The 5,888-nt window shown below is 31.1% G+C and overlaps 2 non-coding genes across 2 annotated transcripts; both read left to right on the top strand.

Annotated features, from left to right (window-relative positions):
- The first annotated feature begins 3,067 nt into the window (after positions 1-3,067).
- Positions 3,068-3,263, top strand: LOC107905114 (U2 spliceosomal RNA). Its single transcript, XR_001686452.2, has one exon. It is a non-coding gene; the product is annotated as a U2 spliceosomal RNA (small nuclear RNA).
- A 1,846-nt stretch (positions 3,264-5,109) lies between these two features.
- LOC121210451 (U2 spliceosomal RNA) lies at positions 5,110-5,304 on the top strand. Its single transcript, XR_005905568.1, has one exon. It is a non-coding gene; the product is annotated as a U2 spliceosomal RNA (small nuclear RNA).
- The last annotated feature ends 584 nt before the right edge of the window (positions 5,305-5,888 follow it).

Genomic DNA, 5,888 nt, shown 5'->3' with positions numbered 1-5,888 from the left:
ACTTTAAAATATAAATTTTATTTAATATTAATATATTTTTTAAAAATTGATATTATTAAAAATATTTACAAATTTAATAGTATCCATACTACATTTTTTAAATATTTATTTATTTTTAGCATCATTAATTATTTTATGATTATTTATTTAACTCATGAAATTCTAATAATCTATTTTTTAAAACAATTATTTCCAAGCAATACAATTATAAGTATTTTGAAAATCTTCACAATTTTAAAATTAGGTTGTTTATGGTTTAATGCAATGTTTTTTTTAAATTGAATCGGTGGTCGAAGCGGTTAGGTTATTAATTTATCAGTTTAATTGTTCAATTGATCCAATCAGTTTGATTAAAAAATTATTAAAAATTTAAAAAAATTATTTTTTTTAAAATATTCGGTTCAAACAGTTTTTATCAATTCCCGATCTAATCAATTCAGAGCCACTCTCCAAACTAATACCCCGACTTATTTTCGGTTCAATCAATCTAATTCGATTCAAACAACATTGGTTTAATGGAATTAAGATATTGTCTTTCTAGCCAATTTCAATTAAGAATTCCTAAACAGGACTGAAAAGCCGAACTGGTTGTTCGGCCTCATAGAAAATAAATATATTCACATTTTTTGTATTAAGGGTTAATGCATTATTTGGTGTCTAAATTTAGTTATTGTTTTCACATTGGGACATGAATTTTTTTTTTTGGCTTAAGGGTATAAAAAGCCCTCAAACTTAAAAAAAATAAAAAATTAAGCCTCTTTTTTTTTTTTTTCTTTTTTGCACTCAATTGAAATTTGAACTTTAAAAACACATAAAAAAGACCCTCAATTTTCTTCAAAAAAATTAAGCCTCTGTTTTTTTTTTCACTCAATTAGGTACTTGAGTTTTCAAAATGCATCAAAAAGACCCTCAAAATTTTTTCAAAAATTAGAAAATAATTATGAAAAATAAAAAATAATAAATTTTAGAAAAATTATTAAATTTTAATAAAAATTAAAAAAATAGTTTTTTTAAAAAATTAGTAATTTTTTTAAAAATTAGAAATTTTTATATAAAAATCATAAAAAATAAAAAATTGTAAAATTTTATAAAAATTATAAAAAAAATTAATGACCCGTAATGTTTTTTTAATTAAAGTCGTCAGATGTTGTAACACAATGTGACATGTGACGAAAAATGATAAAAATAAAAATCAATAAAAAATATAAAAAAATTATAAAATGCTTCTTTTCTTTTGGTACGATTATTTTTATAATTTTTTTTTTACGAAATTTATATTTCTCTACATTTTGTATAACTTTTTTTTAAGATTTTATAAAATTTTATAATTTTTTACGATTTTTATAAAATTTTACAAATTTTTAATTTTTATGATTTTTATATTTTTTTCTAATTTTTAATGTTTAAAATTTTTATTAACATTTAATAATATTTATAGCTTTTATTGATTTAAATATTTTATAAGTTTTTTTTTCTAATTTTTAATAAAAGCAGGGGCTTAATTTCTTTTTTTTGAAAAAGTTTGAGGGCTTATTGATGCATTTTGAAGGTTCAAGTACCCAATTGAGTGCCAAAAAAGAGGGCTTAATTTACTTTTTTTTTTGAAAATGTTTGAGGACTTTTTTTATGTATTTTGAAAGTTCAAATACTCAAATGAGTGCAAAAAAAAAGGGGATTTAATTGTTTTTTTGAAAAAGTTTGATGGCTTTTTGCATACTTAAACTGTTTTTTTTTTGTTAAAGTTAGTTTATGAAATTGACAATTGTTTTCACTTTAGGGCTTGAACTTTATTTTGACCAAAACTTTTTTTGAGAAAATATCATAGACTCACTTGGATTAAAAAAAAAATTCAAGCCCCAATGTGGGAAATAAAATTGCCAAGTTTAATGATTAAATTAGACCAAAAAAGAGTTCAAGCCTCAAATCTAAGGGTAATTATCAAGTTCAAAACCTAAATAATACATTAACACTTCTATTATTTGATGTTTTGGTTTTAAATAAGTTGCCTAACAAGTATAATACTTAAGTTGCGTTTGTTTCATTGAAAATATCTTTCATAAAATGAAGGACAATAATGAATTATTAGATAATAATAATTTTTTAAATTTAAGATATTTAAAAGATTATTTTAATATTCTTATAAAATTTAAAAACCTTAAGCCTTAAATATTAAAATCCTAAAATTAAATTCCAAATTAAAAACAAACCAAAAGCATAAAAAAAATCCATGGCTCAGCCTTGTCCATAAGTTGAGCTTATCATTTTCCATCGTAAATATTGCTTCCTCAAGCGCATGCCCCCTCCGTTGCTTCTAGCACCTTCTCCTTTGTCCACCTCGTTCCCAATTAGATATGAAGCAAATCATTTGAATGATCATGTTAATATAATAGCAGAGCAGGGTTGAAATACATGGAAACCAGTGACATAATTTAACTATGCATTAAATCATATATTTGAGAATAAATTCTACAAAGATGGCAATTGCAATATCCTTGTCGGTAATAGATGGTTTTCATTTAATTCTAGCTACAAAAATTTTATTATGTAAGTTTCATAATTAGTTGAATTTGTGTTTAATCATGATATATGTTTCCTGAACTCGGTCAGATTTCTTTGGTGCCACAGTTCTACCATGACTGGCCTTCTTTCCAAATTCCATTGCATGAATTGAGAGATGTTTAGCTGCTGATTTCTGCCAACAAACCTTGTTCCATGCAAACACTAAACTTCTCCTTAAACCTGAAATTTAGCTAGGTTACCTGTTTGTTTCTCCAAGTCCTTTTATCAGTCCAAGTAGCTTCAGAATGGAGTTTTCCTTACCAAAGGAGATCAAACTTCATAATGGAGCATAGATGGCACCTAATCTACCGAATCCTAAATTTGTTTTGTTTATGGTTTGACTGTTAACAAGTCCTAAGTGGCCCAGGTAAAGCGACCTGTCTCTCCTGAATAGGAGCACAACATTCAGTATCTTAAAGTCTTTCTGTTAAAATCCCACATCAGTAAGTCAGCGTGAGAGAAAGCAGGAAGCAGCTTTTAAAGGAAGCCGACTTGGACAATAGAAGGCATACCTTTCTCGGCCTTTTGGCTAAGATCAAGTGTAGTATCTGTTCTTATCAGTTTAATATCTGATACGTGGGCCATTGGTCCACATGATATTAAATTTATTTTTTGAGGGGGAATGCCCACCACGGTAGCTTGCTACTGGGGCTTTCGCGCGTCGCCCAAGCGTTGCACTATTGCTCAGGCCTGGCGCACCCCACCCAATACCAGTTTAAAGTTTGAGTCTAATGCGTTAAAGTTCATGGACATTATGTAATTGCTTATCACAAGGTATTTGTTCAAGTTCTCCTTAACTCTGATTTTCTCTTTTGCCACAGCTTCTGATCCTTGTTATCTTCAGGACTCTTTTGTGCTGCATTCTATCCTCGCTTTCGTCAGGACTTGTGTGTAGCACCCAAGGATGCCAAAAATGGTCCTATGTTCGCCCTCTTAGTTTTTATCTGTAGTGTTTACAATCTCTATGTTTTGAAATGCATAGTGTATGTCAAGTGTCAAGTCACACTTCCATCATTCACGCTACATCTGTTAATTGCTAGTTCTGCAAGGACCCAAAGCATGTCCTTTTCAGGACTCAACATGCTTGGAAACATATCAAATCAACTAGGATTAAAAAGTCACTCCTGTCAATAACAAATGCCAGGACTTAATGCTCTTGGCATGTCTTTGGCTCGAATTTATTACGCACCTTATGACCTAAACCCTCCTCACACTCGCCCTCGGGCCAATGAGATCTTAGTAGTTCTAGAGTCGCACTCTATGTGGCCTTTGTCACATCCAACCTAAAAAACCGTTTCATCGCTAATGTGCTATACCATGGAGATGCTTTCTTAGTCCCTATTGATCTATTCAATTCCAGTTCAACATAGGGAAAACTAATACAGTTGCCTTTGCTGGTCTTAGCACCCAGAATCCAAGTATGATTACCATTGCAAATGTAGTGTTCAGATAAAAAGCTCCTATTAATCCTGATGCTTTTGCCAAGGCTTTCCAGCTGGATAACGATGTTGTTACTTATCTTCAGTCACGGTTCTGGTGGAAAAACAACTTGAACATTGTTTTCAACAGACTTGCAGTCTTGAAGTAGTACCTATTGCTGATGATATTTTTTCTCATTATAGAAAATTAAGGTTCCTATTGAGGTGTGATGCTGAGGTTTTTTATGTGAGGTTTCTTTTATAATGTTCTCATTGTGTTGTTTTGAGTTTGTTAACAAGATTGCAGGTCATTTACAAACTTGGACCCATGTCAAGGTGTAAATCTATTTCCATGAACAGGGGGCTATGCAATATATGTATAAACATATATGCAGAGAGAGAGAGTCTTAAGCTTGAGAATATTTTCCTGCGGCACTAAATATGTGAATATTTGGATGAATAATCGTAAAACTACTGCCCAAATTCACATGAAACGTAAACAAATTCCAGAAAATGGCTTTTAAGAATTTTTTTAAGTGAATAATTTAAAAAAGCTATCAAGAAAGCAGCAACATATACAGGGGGCAAAGATTTACAAAAAGCCAAAGCTTGTTTCATTGTTTGTCTCCTAGGATGAAGAATTGCTCCCTTTGTTGTTTCCTCTCTAACTTGCTTATATTAATTTTTGACATATTGTATAGACAAATCTTGCATGGTTAATTATATGATTGGAAAATAAAGGGAGAGAAGCTGATTTCTAACATTTCATCATGTGACACTAACATGTGTATATACGTTGTGATGGTTTAACATGTTCCATTCTCATTCGAAAATAGTAGACAAAATTTTAACCGCATATGAATATGCTTCTTGAATAGTTTTTTATTTTCCCTACATTCTCATTATTTGTTGAATAGCATTGCCTTGAAAGGAAGATTTGACGACAAACCCTTGATGCAATCATCACAGCTAAGCCAAGCTTATTTCACAAACCTACGATCGCCATTCTTTCATGCAGAATCCAGTCCCTTCAGAACTCCAAAACCTTTTAATTTCCTCCCACATCAGGCTCGGATGACAGTAGGAAGCGGGAGACTTATTATAAAAGGAGCAAGCTTATCTTCGAGAACTCATACCTTTCTCGGCCTTTTGGCTAAGATCAAGTGTAGTATCTGTTCTTATCAGTTTAATATCTGATACGTGGGCCATTGGTCTACATAATATTAATTTATCTTTCGAGGGGTAAAGCTCACCACGGTAGCTTGCTACTGGGGCTTTCACGCGTTACCCAAGTGTTGCACTGTAGCTTTGGGCTGGCGCACCCCAAGCACTACAAGTTTAGAACCGTTATTTTCTCTGCCAGGATTTGGTTGAAGTTAATGTTAAATTCTTTTGTGTATATGTGTCATCTAGAACAACTAGTGAAACAATTCCCACCACAAAAGTCGGCCTTGTTGCAATGGGAAGTGTTCAGATCCAATTACCAATGTTGTGGTTTTCTTTGGCACAACTATTTCAATCGTTTTGCAATGCATGGTGTATCCGTGTATTTCAATCATTCATGCAATGCTTGTTGATATTCAACATAAGAGGTGAATCCTCATTAGGTACCAGGGGTCTTGCCCCCAAAATTTTTGAAAAATATTATTAAATCTTTGAAATTTTTTTAAAAATTTAATTACTCTAAAATTTTTAAAATTTCTCACAATACCCTCTATTTGTTTTTTTAAAAATTAGTTAAGTCCCTCAAAACTTAATGTCAGAATCCGCTATTGATTATAATAAGATATAAAGTGACTTTAATACTGTTAGGCTTGGTTGGAATTGACAATGCACCTCATTACCTAAAATCCTCCTCACCCTTACCCTCGAGTCACACAAATACTAAAACTCCTCACTCTATGCCCTACA

The sequence above is a fragment of the Gossypium hirsutum genome, chromosome A11, assembly GCF_007990345.1.
Source record: "Gossypium hirsutum isolate 1008001.06 chromosome A11, Gossypium_hirsutum_v2.1, whole genome shotgun sequence".
Lineage (NCBI taxonomy): Eukaryota > Viridiplantae > Streptophyta > Magnoliopsida > Malvales > Malvaceae > Gossypium > Gossypium hirsutum.
The sequence above is the reverse complement of the archived record's forward strand: the minus strand, read 5'-3'. Positions and strand labels throughout refer to the sequence as shown.